The sequence below is a fragment of the Canis lupus genome, chromosome 1 (assembly GCF_003254725.2).
Source record: "Canis lupus dingo isolate Sandy chromosome 1, ASM325472v2, whole genome shotgun sequence".
Lineage (NCBI taxonomy): Eukaryota > Metazoa > Chordata > Mammalia > Carnivora > Canidae > Canis > Canis lupus.
The window spans coordinates 115,493,752-115,520,683 of record NC_064243.1 but is presented as its reverse complement, the minus strand read 5'-3'; the positions used below and the strand labels follow the sequence as shown (position 1 = coordinate 115,520,683).

At 39.5% G+C, this 26,932-nt stretch overlaps 1 protein-coding gene across 2 annotated transcripts in view; it reads right to left on the bottom strand.

Annotated features, from left to right (window-relative positions):
- LOC112643556 (zinc finger protein 570) overlaps positions 1-26,773 on the bottom strand; it is a 131,807-nt gene extending 105,034 nt beyond the window's left edge. The window contains exons 1-2 of one of the 2 annotated variants that reach the window (XM_035703715.2): positions 26,634-26,773; positions 22,936-23,147 (exon numbers count right to left, since the gene is read on the bottom strand). The gene's annotated coding sequence lies outside the window, so the exon portion shown is untranslated. Of the gene's footprint in view, positions 1-22,935; positions 23,148-26,133; positions 26,273-26,633 lie in introns of those variants that run through there. The other variant, XM_049110150.1, reaches the window with a different exon arrangement.
- Positions 26,774-26,932: the final 159 nt, after the last annotated feature.

Sequence of the window (26,932 nt, the reverse complement as noted above, 5' to 3'; positions counted from 1 at the left end):
TCAACCCCAGCCATCCTGCTGGGCAGTCCCAGCACAGAGTACCTCACAACCCCCAGCCCATGCAAGCCACAGCTCCAGACAGACAGACACAAAGTCTACACAGGGAATGACCATACATGAGACCATTCCTTCAAGTTGAGAAGTGGCTATGCTGCCTAATTCGTAGAAACAAGCACACAGTCAAGCAGAGTAGAGCCAGAGGAATTCCAAAAGAAACAATATGATAAAACCTTAGAAAAAGAACTAAATGAATCAGAGATGAGCAATATGCCTGACAGAATTTAAAGTAATGATTGTGAAGATGTTCACTGGGCTGGAGAGAAGAATAGAAGAACTTAATGAGACTTTCGAAAAAGGGATGCCTTGGTGGCTCAGTTGGTTAAGGCTATGCCTTTGGCTGGGGTCATAGGTCCCAGGGTCCTGGGATCAAGACCTGCATCAGACTCCTTGCTCAGCTGCTCTCCCTCTGCCCCCTCCCCTGCTTGTGCTTTCTCTCTCATAAATGAAATCTTTTGGGACGCCAAGGTCTCTCAGCAGTTGAGGGTCTGCTTTTGGCTCAGGGCGTGGTCCCGGGATCAGGTCCCACGTTGGTCTCTCCACAAGGAGCCTGCTTCTCCTTCTGCCTATGTCTCTGCCTCTGTGTGTTTCGTGAATGGATAAAATCTTTTTTAAAAAATAAAGTCTTTTTTTTTTAAATTACATTCAAAAAAGAGAAAACAAAAAAGAACCAATCACAGTTGAAGAATACAGTAACTAAAATGAAAAATACACTAAAGGGAATCAACAGTAGATTAGAGAGAGGATGCATAAAAATGGATCGGCAATCTGGAAGACAGGATAATGAGAATCACCAAAGCTGAACAGCAAAAAGAAAAAAGAATTTTTAAAAATGAGGGTAGGTTAAGAGATCTCTTGAACAACGTCAAATAAAAAAAAAATCACATTATAGTAGTCCTAGAAGAGAGAAAGGGGCAGAAAACGTATTTGAAGAAATATAGCTGAAAACTTCCCTAACCTAGGAAAAGAAATTTATAACCGGGTTTGTGAAGCACAGAGTTCCAAATAAGATGAACCCAACCAAGGAAGTCCACACCATAATAGTCAAAAGTTTAAAGCAAAACATTATGTAAGAAGGGAAACCTTCTAAGGGCATCAGCTGATTTTTCAGTAGGAACTTTGCAGACAAGAATTGAATGGTGTGATATATTCAAAGTGCTAAAAGGAAAAAACCTACAACTAATAACTCCTACCCAGGAAGATTATCATTCATTTTTGAAGGAGAGATAGTTTACCAGACAGATAAGACATTAAAGGAGTTTATCACAGAGAGAGCACAAGCAGGGGAAGTGGCAGACAGAGGGAGAGGAAGAAGTAAGCTCCCCACAAAGCAGGGAGCCTGACGTGGGACTCAATCTCAGGACATTGGGATCATGACCTGAGCTGAAGGCAGATGCTTAACTGACTGAGCTACCCAGGTCTGCTTAAAGGGACTTTTTTTAAGGGGAAAAGAAATGGACATAATTATAGATAAGAAAATTATGAACAAAAAGTATAAAATATGACAGCATATACATAAAACCTGGAGGAGGAAATAAAAAATGTTGATTTAAAAAAAAATGTTGGGCAGCCCAGTGGCTCAGCAGTTTAGCGCCGCCTTCAGCCCAGGGCGTGGTCCTGGAGACCCGGGATTGAGTCCCACATCGGGCTCCCTGCATGGAGCCTGCTTCTCCCTCTGCCTGTGTCTTTGTCTCTCTCTCTCTCATGAATAAATAAATAAAATCTTAAAAAAAAAAATATTGAGGGCAGCCCAGTGGCTCAGCGGTTTAGTGCCACCTTCCCAGCCCAGGGCCTGATCCTGGAGACCTGGGATCGAGTCCCATGTCGGGCTCCCTGCGTGGAGCCTGCTTCTCCCTCTGCCTGTCTGTCTGTCTGTCTCTCTCTCTCTCTCTCATGAATAAATAAAATCTTTTAAATAAATAAATAATTTTAAAATGTTGATTTTAAAGAATGTGTTCAACATTAAATGACCCTCAACTGGGTAGCCCAGGTGGCTCAGCGGTTTAGCGCTGCCTTCAGTCCAGGGTGTGATCCGGGAGACCCGGGATCGAGTCCCACATCAGGCTCCCTGCATGGAGCCTGCATCTCCCTCTGCCTGTGTCTCTGCCCACCCCTCCCTGTGTCTCTCATGAATAAATAAATAAAATCTTAAAAAAAAAATGACCATCAACTTAGCATACGCTGCCATGAATGTTATATGTGAATCTTTTTTTAATGTTTTTTTTAAGATTTATTTACTTATGATAGAGAGAGAGAGAGAGAGAAAGGCAGAGACACAGGCAGAGGGAGAAGCAGGCTCCATGCCGGGAGCCCGACGTGGGATTCGATCCTGGGATTCCAGGATCGCACCCTGGGCCAAAGGCAGGCACCAAACCACTGAGCCACCCAGGGATCCCCGTTATATATGAATCTTGTGATAACTACAAACTCAAAAACTTGTGATACAAAAACAAACAAAAAGAAAGCCAAACATAATACTACAGAAACTCATTAATCACAAAGAAAGAGAGAAAAAAGAAAGGAACACAGAACTACAAACACAAGAAAACAATCAACAAAACAGCAATAAGCACATACTTCTCAATAATTACTGTAAATGTAGACGGCCTAAATGTTCCACTCAAAAGACACAGGGTGGCAGAATGCATTAAAAGGAAAAAAAAAAAAAAGGATCCCTGTGTGGCTCAGCGGTTTAGCGCCTGCTTTGACCCAGGGTGTGATCCTGGAGACCTGGGATCAATTCCCGCGTCAGGCTCCCTGCATGGAGCCTGCTTCTCCCTCTGCCTGTGTCTCTGTCTCTCTCTCTATCATGAATAAATAAAATCTTAAAAAAAAAAGGAAAAAAAAGACCCATCTATATGCTATCTATAAGAGAATCACTTCAGACATAAAGAAACATCCACACTAAAAGTAAAGGGATGGAAAAACATCTACCATGCAAATGGAGGCAAAACGAAAACTAAGGTAGTAATAATTATATCAGATAAAATAGACTTTAAAACAAAGCGTAATAGTAAAAGGATCAATCCAACAAAAAATCCAACATTGGAACACTAAATATATAAAGCAAAGATTAACAGACGTAAAGGGATCTATATTGGTAGTACTAGAATAATAGGAGACTTTAATACTCCACTTACATCAATGGATAGATTAAATAACAAAGAACGAAATGATGATTGCCAGAGGGGAGGGGGAAGGAAGGAGGGGCAAAGTAATTGAAGGGGAGTAGGAGATACAGGCTTCCAACTGTGGAATGAATCAGTCACAGGAATAAAAGGTACAGCATCAGGACAGTACAGCAAAAGGTACAGTCAATGGTATTGTAATAGCGTTCTGTGGTGACAGATGGTACACTCATAGCATAACAGAGTTGCTGAATCACTATATTGTACACTCTAAGCTAACATTACATGTCAACTATAAATTTAATGTAAACACAAAAAAGCAAAATATTTGAGCAGATATTTTATCAAAGAATATATACAGATGTCAAATAAGCATAAAAAGATGCTCAACATCATAATATCATCAGCTATTAGGGAAGTGCAAATTAGAACCACATGAGATACACTATATACCTACTATAATGTACAATTAAAAAGAATGACCATACCATATGTTAGTAAGGACACGGAGGAACTGGTTCTCTCATGCACTACTTTTGGGAATATAAAATGATATTGACCACCTTGGAAAACAGTTTAGAAAATTTTGCAAAATATTTTTAAACATATAACTATCATGACTGAAGCATTCTATCCTAAATCTTTACCAAGAGAAATGAAAGCAGATGTCCATACCAAGACCTCTACAAATGTGCAAAACAGCTATATTTATAATAGTCAGGTTCTCAGAAAAAAAAAAAATTGCATCAATAGGTAAATGGAGGGATCCCTGGGTGGCGCAGCGGTTTGGCGCCTGCCTTTGGCCCAGGGCGCGATCCTGGAGACCCAGGATCGAATCCCACGTCAGGCTCCCGGTGCATGGAGCCTGCTTCTCCCTCTGCCTGTGTCTCTGCCTCTCTCTCTCTCTCACTGTGTGCCTATCATAAAAAAAAAAAAAAAAAAAATAGGTAAATGGATAAACTGTAGTATCCACACAGTGGAATTCTATTCATCAATAAAAAAGAATGGATTATTGCCACATGGATGGATCTCAGAATAATCATGCTTAGTAAAAGAAGCCAGATAAAAGGAGAGTATATATTATGAGTCCATTTATAGAAAACTTTAGGAAATGCAAACTAATCTATAGGGAGAGAGTGAGGATCTGGGAGGAGGTACAGGATTACAAAGGAGCATGAGAAAACTTTGGGGGATGACAGATATGTTAGCAATCCTTTTTAAAAAAAAAGATTTGAGAGAGAGTGCATGAGTGCAAGAAAGGGGGGAGGGGAAGAGGGAGGAAGAGAGAGTCTCAAGCAGACTCCCTGCCTAGCACAGAGCCTGATGTAGGGCTTGATCTCATGACCCTGAGATCATGACCTGAGGCAAAACCAAGAGTCTGACACTTAACCAAGGTACCCAGGTGCCTCATGTTAGCAATCTTGATTGTGATGATAGTTTCACATGTGTATATATATGTCAAGATATATCAACTTGTACAACTTTAAATATGTGTAGTTTAATATTTGTTAATTATACTACAATAAAGATATTTCAAAACTATAAAAAACATAATTCTTACTGAATGGCTATAAGTTCTACATTTTCCATAAAGAAATTGACAATTATAAAAATAGCATCTGTGGGGGTCCTGGGTGGCTCGGTCGGTTAAGTGTCTGCCTTCAGCTCAGGTCATGATCCCAGAGTCCTGAGATGACTCCCTGCTCAGAGGGAGTCAGCTTCTCCTACTGCCTCTCCTCCCGTTTGGGCACTCTCACTCTCTCTCAAATAAATGAGTAAAATCTTCTTAAAAAATAAAAATAGCATCTGTAACAACTTTTCAGTTCCTCCTAGTATTCTACATCAGATATGTACATTTTAATCTCAAAAGTATATAATTAGATTAAGAGTTACTGCCTTCCTTTTACAAATAACCAAAGATCAATGGATGTTAATTCCACACCTCAGCTAGCAAGATACAAAACTAGGATTTTAAGAACAGTGATTTTAGAATTTCTGGTTAAGCATAATAAATTAACCATGTCTTCCTCCTGAAATCACATAAAGTAACAGTAGGAATTAACTCATGGATAAGGAGAACAAGTAAGGAGAAAAAATGGGCAAATATTTCAAATATAGTCAGTTCTGTAATAATCCTTGCTTTTATTATTTTTTTAAGATTGATGATCTGAGAGAGAGAGAGAGAGTACAAATAGCGAGGAGAGGGGGAAGCAGACTCCCTGCTGATCAGGGAGCCCATTGCAGGGCTTCATTCCAGGACCCTGGTGATCATGACCTGAGCCAAAGGCAGACGTTCAACCGAGCCACCAAGGTGCCCCTACCTCGCTTTTAAAGGTGAGTATGAATTAACATGATTATACATTAGAAATAACTTGAACATAATATGGATTTTGATTTGCTTAAGTGTAATTTCATTTGAGAAACACTAAGTGAATGCAAAAAAATCCACTCAGCTGAATCAAGCTATGTAGGAAACTAATAACCACATATAGACACACACCTCATAAGAACAATGAGCCACACCCATTCACGTGTTAAACTTTTCTGTCCAATTTCAGATAACTATCCTCCCACCACTTCACAATAACTCCCAAGATGGTCCTCCTGGCCTTTAGCCTCATACCTCCCTTTCATTTCCCCTTCTTTACTCTCAATCTATTTCCCTCTGTGGCCTTTCTGTCTTTTCTCTTACTGTTATTCTCTCTTTGATTTATTTCTTGCACAAGCAATGGCAGGAGTGAAAGCTGAAATGGCTGGCCACTGGAAGCATAGATGCCCACACCCACAAGAAAACTTCAGGTCTTTCTCAAGGTAAATTACCATATTTATTGTAATATTTAATGTATTACCCATTAAAAAAAAACAAGCTATGCAGAAGAGGAAATAGAACACTAGAATGTATCAATAACCTTTAAAGGAATTTAAACAATAATCAAAGCCTATTTCCCATTCAGGTAAATTTTGTTCTAGGATTGTAAGAATGGTTCAGCATATCAAAAGTCAACCCCAATAATTCCCCCACATTAGTGGGGTAAAAGGGTAAAAATGTAATTATCTCAATAGGTGAACACTGAATTGATTTCATTCAAAAACTAGTCACTGAAAATGAAAACAAAACAACCTCTAACAAATTATAGCTAAAAGAGATCTTTGATACTTAAATGCAACTTACAGGGATCCCTGGGTGGCGCAGCGGTTTGGCGCCTGCCTTTGGCCCAGGGCGCGATCCTGGAGACCCGGGATCGAATCCCACGTCAGGCTCCCGGTGCATGGAGCCTGCTTCTCCCTCCTCCTGTGTCTCTGCCTCTGTCTCTCTCTCTATGTCTATCATGAATAAATAAATAAATCTTTAAAAAAAAAAAAAAATGCAACTTACACACCAAAATCCCATGGCAAATTGTAGTTCGTAATGAAGAAACTTTGGAGCCAGTCCTTTTAAACATAAATACAGCACAAGAATGACCACTACTGCTAGTACTGCGACATTACTAGAATTCCTGAACAATGCTCTAAGACAGTAAGGTGTGGAAGGACTAGAAAGAAGGGAGAAAACTGTCAATGTTTGAAGAAATTAAGATCATCTACCTAGAAAATCCAACTAAGTCAACATGCAAACTATTTGACAAGAGAATTTAGCTAGTTTGCTAGATTCACGATTATTTATTAGAAACAATAGCATTTCTCTACATGAGCAATCAGTATCTAGGAACTAACAGAACACACAAACTTCTATGGGAAAGCTTTTTAACTGTTAAAGGAGAAATTTTGAATAAATATAATAATAAAGATATTCTATGTTCTTGGATGAGATGACTTAACAAAATAAAGATACCAATTCTCTCCAAATTAATACGAAAATTCAATAAGATTCCAATGGAATTTTTTGATCTATCTTAAAATCTTATTCTAAAATCTATTTAGAAGAATAAAATCCATGAAAAGTTAAGTCAGCTGTGGAAAAGAATATCAGGAAGTGACTTGCCAGGACGCCTGGTGGCTCAGCAGTTGGCTCAGGGCATGGTCCACGGTCTCAGGAACGAGTCCCACACTGGGCTCCCTGCCTGGAGCCTGCTTCTCCCTCTGCCTATGTCTCTGCCTTTCTCTCTGTGTGTCTTTCATGAATAAATAAATTTTAAAAATCTTTTTTAAAAAAGTGACTTGCCTTACCAGATTAAAAACAAACTACAAAGCTGAAGTAATGAAAAGGACATTGTGCGGGCACAAGATCAGACAGACTGTGTGGTAAAGAATTTAACCTTGCCCCAAAAAAGTTGTGGCCTTTTCTCTTGGCTTCTAGGAGGCAGTCTCTAGGACTTTGTGTAATAAGAAAACCTTTGAGGAAAACACCTTTGTTTTTCTGCAGTGTTGCCTATGCATTTTACACTATGATAATCCTGCTCACATCCAGAGTCCAAATATTTAGATAAGGATTTGAGATTAGGAAGCCAAACAGAAGTCCCCACTTGACTTTTCTGTGGCACTTTTTTATATAGCCACTTCGAGATAAGCCTGTGAAAAGTCAGGGACCTCCACCCCAACCACCTTTTAAGTAATAAGTGCTTGCTACTCTGTTCATGATCTCCTGTTTGCTTGTAACCTGAAGTAGAGGACTGCCCTTCCCCCTGGCTGAATTTCACTCCTTCACTTCTGGGATCCATAAGTGATAATAAACCTTGTGACTGATAATAAACCTTGTGACTTGATAATAAACCTTTATATGGGGGTACTGAAACTATACCTTCAATCAAATGACCCCATGGGTCTCATTTCCCCAAAGGAGGAACTTGGGTGCCTAGAGAACTACCTACTGATCTCATGTGGGTAGCTTATGCCCCTTCATTCATCAGGTCATAATCTACATGTTCTTCATTCAATACACTAGTTCCAGTTTCTCAACATACCTTTAAATGTCATGCATGGTAGGACATGTTTAGGGGCTTTAGATAACTTAGGATAGGTGTGATTGAGAGTGGGAGTTCTGAGCATGTGGTGTTAGTCTGTCTCTGGAGGGGATGGAGACAAGAAATGGAGATCTACCACATGCACAATCAATGGAGACAGTGTGACTGCCAGCTGACCCATGAGTGGACCCAGATAACTGAAGGCTCCTTACCTCCTCCCTGCCCTTGTAATGTATGTTCCACCACTCTTCCCATATTAGAAACCACTTCAAGGACAAGTGAGAGAATAATGTGTTTCTGAGACCATCTGGATGGTGTACAAGACAAGCCTCAAATGTAAGTTCGCTTGCTTACTGAAACCGCCACCTACCCAATCTGGAGTGGTCTGCCTCTTTCTTCAGTCCCTCCTTGCCCTGTGTATATGGGGGCCAGTTTTGAATTTCACCTGAGGAACTACAGAGGTTGAGAACCAATACTTTAACATAGACCAATGGAATGGAATAAATATATACACACTCTTTAGTAGTGAGGAAATAATAAACTTTTAGAAAATAGTATCAGGAAGGGCACCTGTGTGGCTCAGTCAGTTAAGCGTCTACCTTTGGCTCATCCTCATGTCAGACTCCCTGCTTAGTGGGGAGTCTGCTTCTCCCTCTGCCCCTCCTCCTCCTATGTTCTCTCTCTCATATAAATAAAGTCTTTAAAAATGATAATAACAAATTAATAAATAAATTGGGGAGACCTTAAAACAGACCCAAGAAGGCTAAAAAATAAGTAATAAAGAAATCAATGGCTTTTACTACACCAAAATTAATGTTTATTAAGCAAAGGACCCTAAAATTACCAGAAAAAAAATGACAGGCTGAGAGAAGATATTTGTAACATCTAATACTAATATAACTATCACCTAGACTATCAAGTAGAAATATACAACTAAGTCATGCAAACCAAAAAGAAAAAGATAAATATCCCAGTTAAAAAATATAAGATATACGGGGGATCCCTAAGTGGCTCAGTGGTTTGGTGCCTGCCTTTGGCTGGGGGCATGATCCTGGAGTCCTGGGATCAAGTCCCATATCGGGCTTCCTGCATGGAGCCTGCGTCTCCCTCTGCCTATGTTTCTGCCCGCCCCCACCCCCCGCCCCATGTCTCTCATGAATAAATAAATAAAATCTTAAAAAAAAAAAAAAAAAAAAGATATACGGGGGAATCCCTGAGTGGCTCAGTGGTTAGCACCTCCCTTCGGCCCAGGGCATGATCCTGGAGTCCCGGGATCGAGTCCCACATCAGGCTCCCTGGGTGGAGCCTGCTTCTCCCTCTGCCTGTGTGTCTGCCTCTCTCTCCCTCTCTCTGTGTATCTCATGAATAAATAAATAAAATCTTTAAAAAAAATAAAAATAAAAAATATAAGATATGAAAAGTCAATTTGCATGATGAGAAACCAGTTAACAAGTTAAACAAACAATATTCAAACTTTTCAGTAGTCAGATAAATAAAATTTAAACAAGATACCAATTATACCGGCCTGATTGTGAAAAGTTAGAAAGCTAGATAAGGCCAGATGTTAGTAATAGTGTGGATAAAAGGAACTCATTTACACTACTAGCAGGAACATACAACCCTTCTGGAGGGTAACCTGACAATTCGTAGTCAAATTAAGTACAAGTGAACCCTATGAGAGAGCAATCCCATTCCCAGGTAAATAACCGAGAGAAATTTTTACATTTCCATAAGAGAGATATATAAGAATTTTAATCAGAGTCTTCTTTGTTGTGTTGTTGAAGGAGTGGTGTTTGGTGGTGGGTTAAGAGGCAATCTACTATCTGTCACTCAGGTAATGAGCAAATAAAGATGGAATATTATGGAGCAGTTTTTTTTTTTTAAGATTTTATTTATTTATTCATGAGAGACACAGAGAGAGAGGCAGAGACACAGGCAGAGGGAGAAGCAGGCTCCATGCAGGAAGCCTGACATGGGACTTGATCCCGGGTCTCCAGGATCACGCCCTGGGCCGAAGGCAGGCGCCAAACCGCTGAGCCACCCAGGGATCCCATTATGGAGCAGTTAAAATAAAAGAACAAGACATGGTTTTCCTGGGTGAAAAAAAGTTTAACACCAAAAAGAATCTGACTTTAATCAGAGCCCCATGACAGCCTCTATGCACAGTGGGGAGTCTGCCTGAGATACTCCCTCTCCTTCTGCTGCTCCCCTCTGCTCCTGCATGCTTTCTCTCTTTATCTCTCTTTCTCTAAAATAAATAAATACATCTTTGGGGCACCTGGTGGCTTAGTGGTTGAGCATCTGACTTTGCCTCAGGTCATGATCCCGGGGTCCTGAGATTGAGTCCCACATGGGCTCCCCACAGAGAGCCTGCTTCTCCCTCTGCCTATGTCTCTGCCTCTCCGTGTCTCTTCACAGAGACATTCATGAAAGACACAGAGAGGCAGAGACATAGGCAGAGGGAGAAGCAGGCTCCTCACAGGAAGCCTGATGTGGGACTTGATCCCAGAACTGGAATCACGCCCTGAGCCAAAGGCAGATGCTCAGGCGCTGAGCCACCCAGGTGTCCCAATAAAATATTTTTTAATATAATAAATAAATTATTTAAAATTTATCAAAAAGACAAGAAATATCAAGTGTTGGTGAGAATGTGGAGGAAAAGGAGGAGCCCTTGTACATTGTTGGTGGGAATGTAAATTGGTTTGGCCACTATGGAAAATGGTGTGGAGGTTCTTCAAAAAATTAAAAAGAGAAATACCATATGACCTAGTAATTCCATTTCTGGATATTTACCTGAAAAAAACCAAAACATTAATTCAAAAAGATATATGAACCCCTATGTTTATTGCAGCATTATTTATAATAGCCAAGATATGGAAGCAACCTCAATGCCCACCAACAGATAAATGGATAAAAAAAGATGCAGTATACAAAGAATACAAAAATATTAATTCAAAGGGATACATGTACCCTGATGATTATAGCAGCATTATTTACAATAGTCAAATTATGGAAAAAGCCCAAGTGTCCACTGACTGATGAATGGATAAAGAAGATGTATATGGGGAAAGAGTCAAGATGGTAGAGGAGTAGGGCGACCCTAAGCTTGCCTCCTCCCTTGAACACAGCTAGATAAATATCAAGTCATTCTGAACACCCAAGAAATCCACAGGAAGTCTTAGAGAATAAAACTGCACATCTCAATAAACTAGAAAAACGATCTGTGGAAGATAGGAACTGTAGAGTTGATTCAGGGGATAAAAGCGTGACTGCTGCACAGGGAACAGAGCCATGATCAGGGAGGGAGTAGCAAAAGAGAAGGAGGAGAGGGAGAGAAAGTGTGGAAAAGGGGAAAAAAAAAAAGTGAAAACACATGCATGGGACTGCTCAAGAAGACTATCCCCCAAACCATTGCCAGGGAAAAAAGGTGAGGGTTACAATGCCAGTTTTTTATAAACAGTAGAGTGCCAAGTCTGAGTTTCTGGAGGTCTGGGACATCGCCAGCACCAGTCCTGGGGAGATGAGTGGTGCTCCAGTGAGGAAGTAGGGTGGAGCCCCAGGGTGGGCAGCCTGAGGATCCCCAGATCACATGGGGAGAAGTGGTTCTACTGTTTGGAGTGGATTTGGGAGAGAAGATATGGCCTCTCCACAGGCAAAGGACCCTGCAGGCCCCACCCCAGCTCACCAGTATAGGAACAAAGACACCTGCTGAAGGCATCAATCCCTGGTGTCAGGTCTAAGTTTTGATTTACCAGAAACTGAACTGCTGCATGGTGGTGCAACTGTTTTCTGGGACAAGCCAGCACTGGCCACAGCACAGGGAGATCCTACCCCAGAGGATCATACCAGTCCACACCACAGGGGTCTCTGAACTGTGGGGTTTTGAAACACAACTGTGCCTAAGATACAACATAGGAGTGCTGTGCCATTTGGCAGGCAGACAGCTAGGACACAGGGTGGAAGCCGAATCTGACAGAAACCAGGGACAGAGGAGAGGTCACTGTTTGCACTTCTGTGAGGGCTTCCTGAGGAGGGGTGGCAGGCATTTCCCACTCTGGAGAGAACTGGGCAGTCATTTTCTCCCAGCACCCACCAGCTTGAACGACCTCAGTGAGCTAAACAGCACCACCAAGTGGAGAACAGAGAACAGAGCTGCTACACCAAGGTCGTGTTCCTTCCCCACCCTCCCCACCCCCCCCCACCCCCCACCCCCCGCATCCCCTCCGCACCCTGCAGTCAGATTTCCACTAGGGCAATTCCACCTTAGAATCAGAGAAACAGGTGTCTCCCCCAGAAAAGTACAAACCCTTCACCCACATCAAGTCTACTGATCATAGAAGGCTACAAAGCTTCAGCTTTAGGGGAAACAGGATCTAGCTTCCTTTGGGTTGGCCTGTTTCTTTTCTTTTTAATTTTTTTTAATTGGAGTTCAATTTGCCAACATATAGCATAACACCCAGTCTTCATCCCACCAAGTGCCTCCCTCAGTGCCCATCACCCAGTCACCCCAGCCCCCACCCACCTCCCTGTCCACTACCCCTTGTTCGTTTCCCAGAGTTAGGTGTGTCTCATGTTTTGTCACCCTCACTGATATTTTCACTCATTTTCTCTCCTTTCCTCTTTATTCCCTTCCACTAATTTTTATATTCCCCAAATGAATGAGACATTATAATGTTTGTCCTTCTCCGATTGACTTATTCACTCAGCATAATACCCTCCAGTTCCATCCATGTCGAAGCAAATGGTGGGTATTTGTCATTTCTAATGGCTGAGTAATATTCCATTGTATACATGTACCACATCTTTATCCATTTATCTTTCAATGGACACCAAGGCTCTTTCCACAGTTTGGCTATTATGGACATTGCTGCTATAAACATTGGGGTGCAGGTGTTCCGGTGTTTCACTGCATCTATATCTTTGGGAAATCTCCAGCAGTGCAATTGCTGGGTCGTAGGGCAGTTCTATTTTTAACTCTTTGAGGAACTGCCACACAGTTTTCCAGAGTGGCTGCACCACTTCACATTCCCACCAACAGTGCAAGAGGGTTCCCCTTTCTCCATATCCTCTCCAACACTTGTTTCCTGTCTTGTTAATTTTCACCATTCTCACTGGTCAACTAATATTCGACAAAGCAGGAAAGACTATCCTCTGGAAAAACGACAGTCTCTTCAATAAATGGTGCTGGGAAAATTAGACATCCACATGCAGAAGAATGAAACTAGACGATTCTCTTACACCAAACACAAAGATAAACTCAAAATGGATGAAAGATCTAAATGTGAGACAAGAATCCATCAAAATCCTAGAGGAGAACACAGGCAAACACCCTGTTTGAACTTGGCCACAGCAACTTCTTGCAAGATACATCCATGAAGGCAAGGGAAACAAAAGCAAAAATGAATTATTGGGACTTCATTAAGATAAAAAGCTTATGCACAGCAAAAGAAACAGTCAACAAAACTAAAAGACAACCTACAGAACGGGAGAAGATATTTGCAAATGACCTATCAGATAAAGGGCTTGTTTCATTTTATTTTTGTCTTTGTTTTTATAAAGAAAGAGCAGTTTTTTATTTTTTAATTTTATTTTACATATTTTAAAATGCTTAATTGTTTTTCTTTTTCTACCTTTTTTTAAAGATTTTATTTATTTATTCATGAGAGACACAGAGAGAGACAGAGACACAGGCAGAGGAAGAAGCAGGCTCCCTCTGGGGAGCCTGATATGGGACTCGATCCCAGGACCTCAGGATCATGACCTGAGCCAAAGGCAGATGCTCAACCACTGAGCCACCCTCATGCCCCTTCTACCTTTTTTCAATCAAGTTTCTTGTAACAAGCAGACCAAAACACACCTAGAATCTAGCTTCCTTTTTTTTAAATTTTGCTTCCCCCCCCAAAAAAAAATGACAAGATACGGAATTTAGCCCGAAACAAAGAACAGGAAGAAATAATAGCCAGAGATTTAATTAAAACAGATACATGTGGGGGATCCCTGGGTGGCGCAGTGGTTTGGCGCCTTCCTTTGGCCCAGGGCGTGATCCTGGAGACCCAGGATCGAATCCCACGTCGGGCTCCCGGTGCATGGAGCCTGCTTCTCCCTCTGCCTGTGTCTCTGCCTCTCTCTCTCTCTCTCTCTGTGTGACTATCATAAAAAATAAAAAAATAAAAAAATAAAAACAGATACATGTAAGATGCCTGAACTAGAATTTAAAACAACAATTATAAGGATACTAGCTGGGCTTGAAAAAAGCATAGAAGACACTAGAGAATCCCTAGTGACACCAAGATAAAAGAACTAAAATCTAGTCGGGCCAAAATTAAAAATGCTATAACTGAGATGCAAATTTTTGGCATTCAAATAGATGCCATAAAAATGAGGATGGGCAAAGGAGAGGAATAAATCAGTGATATCGAAGATAACAGTATCAAAAATAATAAAGCTGAAAAGAGGTAATAGATCATGCAGGCAGACTTAGGGAACCCAGCAGCTTATTAAAATAGAATAACATTCATATCACAGGAGTCCCAGAAAAAGAGAGAGAAAACAGGACAGTAGGTTTATTTGACCAAATTATATCTGAAAATTTCCCTAATCTGGGAAGGGACACAGACATCAAAATCCAGAAGTACAGAGAACTCACATTAAATTCAGAAAAAGCCAACCATCATCAAAGCATATCATAGTCATAGTCAAATTCACAAAATATACAGACAAGGAAAGAATCCTGAAAGCAGGAAGGGAAGGGGGTAGTCTTTAACCTACAAGGGAAGACCAATCAGGTTCATAGCAGATCTGTACACAGAAACCTGGCTGGGCAGAAGAGAGTGACAGGATATATTCAGTGTGCTAAACGGGAAAAATATGCAGCCAACAATACTTTCTCCAGCAAGACTGTCATTCAGAATAGAGAGATAAAGAATTTCTCAGACAAAAATTAAAGGAGTTCAGACCACTAAACCAGCCCCACAAGAAATATTAAGGGAGATTCTGAGTAAGGAAAAAAAGAAAAGCAACAGAAACTAGAAAGGACCAGAGAACATCAGAAGAAACACCAACTCTACAGGTTAACACAATGACTAAACTTACTATATGCTGCCTATAAAAGACTCATTTTAGACCTAAAGACAACTTCAGATTGTAAGTGAGGAGATGGAAAACTATCTATCATGCTAAAGAACATCAAAAGAAAGCCAGAGTAGTCATATTCATATCAGACAAACTATATTTCTTAAGATTTTGTTTATTTATTCATGAGAGACACAGAAAGAGAGAGAAGCAGATACCCAGGCCAGAGGGAGAAGCAGGCTCCATGCAGGGAGCACGATGTGGGACTCGATCCCGGAACCCTGGGATCATGCCCTGAGCCAAAGGCAGACACTCAACTGCTGAGCCACCTAGGCATCCCAACAAACTATATTTTAAAACAAAGACTATAATAAGAGATGAAGAGCATTATATCATAACTAAGTGGTCTATCCATCCAAGGAGATCTAACTATTGTAAATATTTATGTCCCCAACTTGGGAGCACCTACCTATATAAATCAACAAATATAAAGAAACTCATGGATAATAATACAATAATAGTAGGGGACTTTAACATCCAACTTACAGCAGTAGACAGATATCTTAGCAGAAAATCAACAAGGAAACTGGCTGTGAATGACAAACTGGACAAGATGGACTTAACAGATATATTCAGAACATTTTATCCTAAAGCAGTAGAATACACATTCTTCTTGAGTGCACTCAGAACACAGGAACATTCTTCAGAATAGATCACATACTGGGTCACAAATCAGCTGCCAACAAGTACAAAAAAAAAAAAATCAAGATCATACCATGCATATTCTCAGGCCACAATGCTATGAAACTTGGAAGTCAACCACAAGAAAAAATTTGGAAAGACCACAAATACCTGGAGGTTAAAGAACATCTACTGAAGAATCAATTGACTAACCAGGAAATTAAAGAAGAAATTAAAAAGTACATGGAAGCAAATAAAAATGAATACATGACAGTCCAAAACCTTTGGGCTGCAAAGGCAGTCCTAAGAGGGAAGTATATTGCAATCCAGGCCTACCTCAAGAAATGAGAAACGTCTCCAATACACAACCTAACCTTATACCTAAAGAAGCTAGAAAAGGAACAGCAAATAAAGCCTAAAGCCAGCAAAAGAAGGGAAATAATAAAGATTAGAGCAGAAGTAAATGACATAGAGAAAACATCAACACAAAAGCCAGAACACATCAACAAAACTAAGAGCTGGTTCTTCAAAAGAATTAATAAAATTGATAAACCCCTAGCCACACTTACAAAAAGAAAAGAGAAAGGACCCAAAGAGATAAAATCATGAATGAAAGAGAAGAGATCAAAAAAATAAAATAAAATAAATAAATATAAATAAATAAAATAAACAAACAAATAAATAAATAAAGAGAAGAGATCAAAACCAACACTACAGAAATATGAACAATTATAAGAAAATACTATGAAAATCATATGCCAACAAACTGGGCAATCTGGAAAAAAATGGACACATTCTTAGAAACTTAAAAACTACAAAAACTGAAAAAGGAAGCAATAGAAAATTTGGACAGACTCATAACCAGCAAAGAAATTGAATCAGTAATCAAAAATCTCCCAACAAACAAAATTCTTAAGCCCAGGGGAATTCTACCAGACATTTAAAGAAGAGTTAATATCTATTCATATCTCAGGGATTCCCCCAATCCTACAATTTGTATGGAACTACAAAAGACTCTGAATGCCCAAAGCAATCCTGAAAAAGAAAAACAAAACTGGAGGCATCATAATTCTGGACTTCAGGCTATATTACAAAGTCATCAAGAGCATATGGTATTGGCACAAAAACAGACACCTAGATCAATGGTACAGAATAAAGAACCCAAAAATGGACCCAAAACTATCTGGTCAACTAATCTTCAACAAAGCAGGAAAGAATATCCAATGGAAAAAAAACTCTCTTCAACAAATGGTGTTGGGAAAACTAGAAAGCAACATGCAAAAGAATGAAACTGGACTACTTTCTTATGCAATACACAAAAATAAATTAAAAATGGATGAAAGACGTAAAATGTGAGACAGGAAACCATCAAAATCCTAGAGAACATAGGCAGCAACCTCTTTGACCTTGGCCATAGCAACTTCTTACTAGATACATCACTGGAGGCAAGAGAAACAAAAACAAAAGTGAACTTTGGGACTTCATTAAAACTTCTGCAAAGCAAAGCAAACAATTAACAAAACTAAAAAAAAAAAAGCCCATAGAATGGGAGAAAACATTTGCAAATGACATATCTGATAAAGGGTTAGTATCTAAAATCTATGAAGAACTTATCAAACTCAATACCCAAAAAACAAATAATCCAGTTAAGAAATGGGCAAAAGACATGAATTAACATTTTTCCAAAAAAGACAGGTGGATGGCTAACAGACACATGAAAAGATGCTCAATATCACTCATCATCAGGGAAATACAAATCAAAACCATGACGAGATACTACTTCAAACCTGTCAGAATGGCTAAAATTAACAACACAAACAACAGGTGTTGGCAAAGATGTGGAGAAAGGAGAAACTTCTTACCTTCCTGGTGGGAATGTAAACTAGTACAATCACTCTGGAAAACAGTATGGAAGTTCCTCAAAAAGTTAAAAATAGAACTACCCTACAATCTAGCAATTGCACTATGAGGTATTTACCGAAAGGATACAGAAATACAGATTTGAAGAGGTACATGCACCCCAAAGTTTATAGCAGCACTATCAACAATAGCCAAACTATGGTGAGACCCTAAATGTCCATTGACTGATGAATGGATAAAGAAGATGTGGTTTATATATAGAATGGAATATTACTCAACCATCAAAAAGAATGAAATCTTGCCATCTGCAATGATGTGGATGGAGCTAGATGAGTTATGCTAAGTGAAATAAGTCAGTCAGACAGATAAATACTGTATGATATCATTCATGTGGAATTTAAGAAACAAAACAGATGAACATATGGGAAGAGAGGAAAAAAGGAGAGAGGGTAACAAGTCATAAGAGACTCTTAACAATAGAGAACAAACTGAGCATTGCTGGAAGGGAGGTGGGCAGGGGAGAGGCTAAATGGATAATAGGTATTAAAGAGGGCAGTTGTGATGAGCACTGGGTATTATACATAAGTGATGAATCACTAAATTCTACTTCTAAAACCAACATTATGCTATATGTTAACTAACTAGAATTTAAGTAAAAACTTTTTTAAAAGATGCAATTGATGTGTATACACACACATACACATACACAGTGGAATATTACTCATCCATATAAAAGAATGAAATCTTGCCATTTGCAACAATATGGATGGAGCTAGAGTATCATGCTAAGTGAAATATGTCAGTCAGAGAAAAACAAATACCATATGATTTCACACATATGTGGAATTTAAGAAATAAAACAAATGAGCAAAGAGGAAAAAAAAAAAGAGAAGCAAACCAAGAAACAGACTCTTAACTACAGAGAACTGATGGTTACCAGAATGGAGGTGGGTGGTGGGATAGGTGAAATAGGTGATGGGGATTAAGGCATGTACTTGTTTTGGTGAGCATCAGATGTTGTAAGTGTTAAATCACTAAACTATACACCTGAAACTAATATTACACTATATGTTAACAAATTAGAATTTAAATAAAAACTTTAAAAAAAAGATGTGGCATATATACACAATGGAATGTTACTCAGCCATAAAAAAAGAATGATGTCTTGCCATTTGCAATAACATGGATAGACTTGACAACATCATGTTAAATGAAATAAGTCAGAGAAAGAAAGATAAATTCCATATAATTTCACTGATATGTGGAATCTAAAAAACAAAACCAACAAAAAAACAGAAGCAGACTTATAAATAAATACAGAGAATAAAATGGTGGTTGCCAGAAGGGAAAGAGGGAGTGGACAGGCAAAATAGATAAAGGAGATTAAGAGGTACAAACTTCCAGTTATAAAATAATAAGTCACAGAAATGAAAAGTACAGCACAGAGAATATAGTCAGTAACATTATAATAACTTTGTATGGTGACAGATGGTAACCAATTATTGTGGTATTTCATAATGTATATTATTGTCAAATCACTATGTTGTACACCTGCCAACTATATATGATATATGTCAACTACACTTCAATTAAAAATAAAAAAGCACACAGTGCTAATTTCAAAGGGGAAAGTTATATTATTCACATTGTCAAGAAGCAATGGGAATTTAATAAAGAATTTAAAGGAGAGAAAATGAGTGGGAAAAATTAGAGAGGGTGACGAAACATGAAAGACTCCTAACTCTGGGAAATGAACAAGGTGTAGTGGAAGGGGAGGTGGGGAGGGGATGAGGTGACTGGATGACAGGCACTGAGGGGGGCACTTGACGGGATGAGCACTGAGTGTTACACTGTATGTTGGCAAATCAAACTCCAATAATATATATATTATATATATATATATTATAAACTCCAATAATATATATATACTCCAAACTCCAATAATATATATATTTTTTAAAAAATAAAAATAAAAAACTTTCCAAAAAAATGAAAAATTAAAAAAAAAAGGAATTTTCATGAAATAAAATTTTAAGGCTGTTTCCTGTAATATTTATAAACTTTTTCATCTGTCTTTCACACAACACAAATATATACACAGTAAAACAAACTAAACAAGCACTTATTTTATAGCTATTGAGATTCACCTATTCAAAGACATGTTTTTCATATTCAAAGATATCTGAAATTAGGATTCATTTACAGCCAGTGGTGTGTTGTAGTTTAAGTAGCAGTGTTTTTTCTTCATGATTTTTCTTTTTCAGAGGTACAAAAAATAAATGGTTCATCACACTGTCAATGGCATCTTAGCTTCAATGAAATATTATATTAGTAATCAGCAGTAATATTACTATATGCAAGAGTTTATACTGGCAAGAAGCTAATAATCTAAATAGGGAGACAGGATGTATGCATAAAAACTTAGATGAATAAAAATAAAAAATGTTTCAAAAGTTTAAAATGTCTATTATGCAATATTCTTATGTAAATTTAAAGTGAAAGCAACAAAAACCAAGACCGTTTGTGTTTTATTTTTTACATGGAGACACTTAAACTTAAGAATAATGTAAACTTGGGGATCCATGGGTGGCTCAGCGGTTTGGCGCCTGCCTTTGGCCCAGGGGCGCATCTTGGAGTCCCGGGATTGAGTTCCGTATCAGGCTCCCGGCATGGAGCCTGCTTCTCCCTCTGCCTATGTCTCTGCCTCTCTCTCTCTCTCTCTCTCTGTGTCTATCATAAATAAATAAATCTTTAAAAAAAAGAAAGAATAATGTAAACTTGAAGGGTTTATAGATAGGGATAACAAGGGAATCTGCACTTGAGGTTTTTTTTTTTTTTTTTTTTTTGCACTTGAGTTTTAAAAAAAGTTAAATCTCTGTATTTTTTGAGATTTTATTTCTTTGAGAAGGAGAGAATGCTTAAACCCATGAGCTGGGGGAGAAGTGAGGGTGGTGGGGATGGGGAATCTCAGGCAGACTTCCCGCTGAGCCGAACATGGGCTTGATCCAACGACCCTGAGACCATGACCTAAGCCAAAACCAAGAGTGGGATGCTTAACGGAGTAAGCCACCCAGGCCCCCCACATCTCTGTATTTTTAAATATGTTACAAAAAGCATGTATAATCTCAAAGAAATTATTTTAAAGGGGAAAAGTCATTACAGTAAATATTTTTAATGCAGTAGAAAGCTTTGAGAGAGAGACCTATCTCTGGGGAGGGCATGAAGACTTCTCTAAGTAAATATAGACAAATTAAATAAATCCCATGTGAATTGGGAGTAGAGTAACATATTTTTATTTTAGGTAAAAAGAAACGCAAATAGTTTGTCAGAAAAGTGGCAGAATGAATGGGGATTGTGTAGAACAAGAATATCACATGAAGTCTAGAGAGATATGCTTAGATAATCAGCAGCCAGATGATGAAGTAGTTGGTGTGGAAAACACAGCAAAGTTCAGGCATCATCCAGTAAGCAATGGGAAATGATGACAGATTATGCAGGACAGTGACTACTACAGACAGATTTTGGTACTATGAACTGGGAGTGCTTCTGTAACAAATACCTAAAACTGGGTGATGGGCAGAAGTTGGAAGAATTTTGAGATGCATGTTAGAAAAAGCCTAGATTGCATTAAGGAGACTATTGGTAGGTAGAAAGGTACATATTAAAGGTGATTCTGGTGAGCTCTCAGATGGAAATTATGAACATGCTCTAGGAAACTGGATGAAAGGTGATCCTTATTATAAAGTGACAAATAGTTGAATTAGTGCTCTGTGGTAGAACTTGGATATTTAGCTAAGGAGATTTCCAAGCTAAGTGTTGAAGGTACAGCCTGGTTTCTTACTGCTTATTGTAAAATGCAAGAAAAAAAAAGAGAGATAAATTGAAATTGTTAAGCAAAAAGGAATAGAACTTGAAGATCTGGAAAATTCCCAGCCTATCCATATTGCCAAAAAGTGAGAAAGTATGTTCTAGAGAGAACACCAAGAGTGTGTAGCTCAACAATCACTCCATAAAGAGATTACCAATGGCTTTAATCCAGCTTCTCAGTTGAAGTCAGGACTAGAGATGGGATTATACCAGTGGAAGCACTGCCAGTTGGGCCTAAATGGGACAGAGAAAATGGAATGGAATGAAGGAAATATGTTGGACTTCTGAGATTCTATAGGACAAGGCAATAGAGCTCTCTGGCTTTGAACATGCACTACCCTTAAAGAAAAGAGAATGAGGTTCCAGTTCAGGATGGTAACATCTTTGAAAGAAACTCAAAATATAGCTAAGCAATTCCCACACATTGGGTGAAAAAGAAAGAACCTACATTGGAGTGGGTAGGAGAGTCTGAGACACAATCTCACCATACACCTCATGCCCGGCACAACAACCAAAATAAGGAAGGAACCCATAACTCCAAGCTTCTTCCTGAGGAGCAAAGGATTTTAACTTCATACCTGGTATCCCAAATTTTAAGACCTGCGCCTAAGAAACAAGCCCCCAAAAGTTTTGAAAGCCAACAGGCCTTTCATCCATGAGACTCATGAGGCTGTAAGAGAAACAATTCTTCAAGGGCTTGGAAAGATGTACTATTTACCTTCACAGAGCCCAGCAGATGACTGAAATGCACCCTATCTTTCTGTGAAAGAAAACAGTTTGCTTTTTTTCTGTGAAAGAAAACTGAAAGCTTTAGCCTATGGGGCAGGTATTTTACACATGTTTAGAGGCCTACCAGTTACTCTCCAAATGTCAGTGAGGACTTTTGCTAAACTAGACCTCAACAGATCTTTCTTATCGCCCCTTCTTGTGGCATTGACAATGACTGGCACATTCCCACCACCAGGCCAGAAAAATCCTAACAGCAACTGGAATGCCTAGAAGAGCACACCTCACACGTCCCTTTCCATGCCCATGATCACTTACCAACCCCTACCCATGATCACCATCTGCTCTCTTGCACATATCCTCCCAACCTCTCCTTATAAAAATCTAGATGTCAGTATTGCAGGCAGAGAGGTTGGGCTAATGCTTGAGCCTGCCACCTCCCCCAGCTGCTGGCACCCAGAATAAATTTCTCTTTTCCAAACCCTCATCTCTTGAGTTACTGGCTTCTCTTGCAATGACTCTATCCAAGTTTGTTCAGCAACAGTGCTGGCAAACACAGCAAGGAGCTATGCTTTCAATTTATCCATCCTCTTGGGGATTCCCCAGAATGGAGCAGTTGGCTGAGGCAGTGAACCAAGACTTACCATTTATTTCCTGAATTAGTAGCTGTGATAGATTGTTCAGTAACACCAAGACTGTAGAGCCCAGCAGGTACCATCTTCATCTGTTCCCTCTGCTTTCATCAGGGTATCTGCTATCTCCTGGAAAGGAGCTTGGGCACACCTTTTGTGGGTGCCACCAGAGAACACCGGCACTCTGGTGGCCAGTAGGGCTTGCATCGAGGAATCCCACAGAACTGTAACAAATAGAGAAAGACATCTTAAGGAGCTATTCCCTCTCCAGGGCACATCCTTCGGCCCAGGGTGTGATCCTGGAGACCCAGGATTGAGACCCATGTTGGGCTCCCTGAATGGAGCCTGCTTCTCCCTCTGCTTATGTCTCTGCCTCTCTCTCTGTATCTCTCATGAATAGATAAATAAAATCTTAAAAAAAAAAAAAAAAAAACTTGGTAGGTTAATGAATAAACTGCTACATCCAGACAACAGAATATCATTCAGCACTAAAAAGAAATGTACTGTCAAGCCATGAAAAGACATGCAGGAAACTTAAATGCACATTTACTAAGTGATCCTTAAAAGGCTACATACAGTATGATTCCAACCATATGACATTGTGGAAAAAACAAAACTATGGAGACAGTAGAAAGATCAGTGATTGCCAGGGGTTAGGGGTGGGGGAGGAGGGAAGAATAGGTGGAGCATAGAGGATATTTTTAGGGAAGTGAAAATACTCTGTATGATACTATAATAATGGATACATGTCTATACACTTGTCTAAACAAGTGTACAACACAGAGTGAACTCTAATGTAAACTATGGATTTTGAGTATATGATATAGCAATGCAGGTTCATCAACTATGTATCACTCTGGTGGGTGATGTTGATAAGAAGGGAAGCTGTGCATGTGTGGGGCAGGGAGAATATATGAAATCTCTGGACCTTCCTCTTAATTTTGCTATGTACCTAAAACTGTTCTAAAATATAAAATCATTTTTAATGCACCTATGATTTTAAAAATGTTTTATTGTGAACGTTTTCAAACATACAAAGGAAAGCAACGAACAAGCACATAATCATCACCTATATTTAATGACTGTTCATATTTAATGACTACTATATGTGATTTATGTATATTCCTGAACTACTTTAAATTAGATATGATGGCATTTCAGCTCTAAATAGTTTGGGTTACCTCTCTAAGGAATGGTACCTAACAAAATGGCACCACACCTAATGTTGCTCGCTCTGCAGCAACACGATCAGGGTCCTGAGGGAAAGGGGATGGGGAAATAAAAGTAAAGAAATGAGGACAGAAGGGACACAGTGGATTATGTCCAAGCAGTGTCAGCTTTATTCAGGGTTCTACAACATTACATAGCATAAGCAAAACAAAGATAAGGAAGTATCTATTCTTAGCATGTTTGTGAAACCCTCCCAGCTTCCCCTTTATCAGCATGCAAGACAGACCCACTGGCGCCAGAAGACCTTGGTTAATAGATAAGCTTGTTGCTCCAGATGTATATACTTCAAAGGAACATTATTATATATGGTTAACAGACCAGCAAGAACAGCACAGACCCCTATTTAAATTTATGACCAGGCCAGAATAGATTTATCTATTGTGTTACGTTGGCAATCACATAAAAGCGAGTTCTGAAAACCATTGCTCAAGCCCTTTCTCAAGCATCAACCAACTATTTACCCTTTGGGCTCCCAAGCCCTTTGAGTGAATGAGGGACGCAAGTCCGAGCCTGGTTTGGTTTAATTACTCTATCTAGTCCGTGGCTGGCCACCCACAACCTAAGAAAATTAACAATAAGTCCTTAACATTATCAAATATCCAGTCTATATTCAACTGTAAGTAATTGTGAACAATTAAATATGATTTATGGCTGTACCAAGGTCTATGGTATATACAAACCATGAATTACTTAGTTATGTATTCATTATAGGATACCAATTTAGGGCAAGATTATTTCAAACACCCTTGCCAGTTCTTAACAGCATCATCTAGGAGTTTTTAACACTTTTGGGGGTTTGATATTGTTTCTTCCCAAAATCACATGTTGAAATCTAATACCCAATATGACAGTATTTGGAGGTGGAGCCTCTGCAAGACAATTAGGCCATGAGTGTAGAGCCCTCATGAATGTGACTGGTGCTTTTATAAGACAACAAAGGGACCAGAGCACTCTCTTTGGGTCACGTGAGGATACAAGAAGCTGCCAGTCTGCAGCCTAGAAAAGGGTCCTTACCAGAACCCAAACATGCTAGCATCCTGAATCTGGCTTCCAGACCCCAGAACTGTATGAAACAATGTTTGTTGCAAAGTGTATGGCATTTTGTTATAGCATACTGAGCTAAGACAGGAGTTATATATCTCTTTAGGGACCTAAGCCAAATTTCGGACCTGTTCCCTAGAGAAATACAGCTAGGCCCCAATATACAACACTGTACATACAACTCACTGAGCATACATTGAGGGCTCAGGGACCTCCAGGAACTTGTCCAGGGAGTCCCCAAACTTCAGGTTAAGAAGATCAGCTCCTTACTTGTGGGCCACACCACACCCTGATGAACAGAGCTGGGAAGGCTGACCCAGAGTTGCACATACATCTTCATTACCTGAACTGTTTCAACTTTAAACTGGACCCTAAAATAAAATAAAATAAAATAAAATAAAATAAAATAAAATAAAATAAAATAAAATAAAAAATAAATAAAATAATAATAAAATAAAATAAAATAAACTGGACCCTTTAGAAATAACAATGAACCTTGTGCTTCATCTCCCATCAACTCCCTGCCCAAACTCCTACCTTGTTGACCGACATCTCTGTGCTAAAGGCTTCAATCACAAACCTTTTAAATTCCTCCTAAAGCAGGCGCCTCCTGTGAGGTATCAGGACTATCTCCCATCTGGCCTTAAAAACTGCTGCCTATGCTATAGGCAATATTAGTGTATTTCATCACATTGAATATAACATTGGTTGAAAAAAAAAGGCATCTCAATTTCAGAAATGTTAAAATGCAAAGAGAATGTGTTGGTCTTAGAGCTTTACAGATTGATAAAATGGTTAAATAAAATGGTTGGTAAACAGCTCCCAATCACCCTCCAAACTGAACTACTCAAATCCCTCTCCCCATTTCCCTCAATTTTGAAATTAACGGTTAATATCAGATCTACTAGGTGGCTTCCAAGGCCTTGCTTCTTTCCTGACCTATGTCCTTCTGGCTGGTAGTGCCTTTGCCTCATAGGCTGATCAATATTCCAGATGACACCACAAGTTGCAAAGCTTTCCAATTTCCTCCGGGGCATGCATTTCTGCACCATTGGCGCTGTGCAGACCACTGAGTTCTTGGGATGTGTGGAATAATTTCCTGAGTAAATACATGAGGAGTGGGGAGGGGAGAGATGAAAAGAGCGGTAAGTGGGCTATTTGAAAGCATATCTTCAGCCCTCTCAACCCCTGCAATAGGAAGAAGGGAAGAATTGCCCAGAGACGCCTGTTAGGATAGCGAACTTTAGGCAAAATATTGAGCATAAGTCATGAAAAACAAGATGGCGTTTTAGGAAAGAAGGAAGACAATTCTTCTGGGCCATGACTTTAAGGCTTAAATGGCGCAAACTTCTTTCCTCAGGCTCTTCTGGTGAGGGGTAGAGTTTTATAGGTCTGGAGAAAGACAAAGGAGACAGAAGACTTGCAGCTTCCGAACACACCTGATTTGAAACTCAGTCTTGCTTCCTTCTCTGTTCATCATACACAAGATTCTTCAGCCCCAAATGCTGGTGTTGAGTCCCTCACAAAACCAAAGAGCCTAACTAACATCACTGTCAAAACGGCTACATTTTCCCACAGAACTTGCCTTAGGCTCTGGGAGACTGAGTTCACAACTTTCCTGAACCGGGGTGTGGGGGCGCACTGTGCCCCGCCACCTAGGGCGCCGCGGAGAGAAGCAGCACCGACCGCCCTCGCGGGAATCCCAGAGAAACACGCATCCTCTTCCCACCCTAAGGGA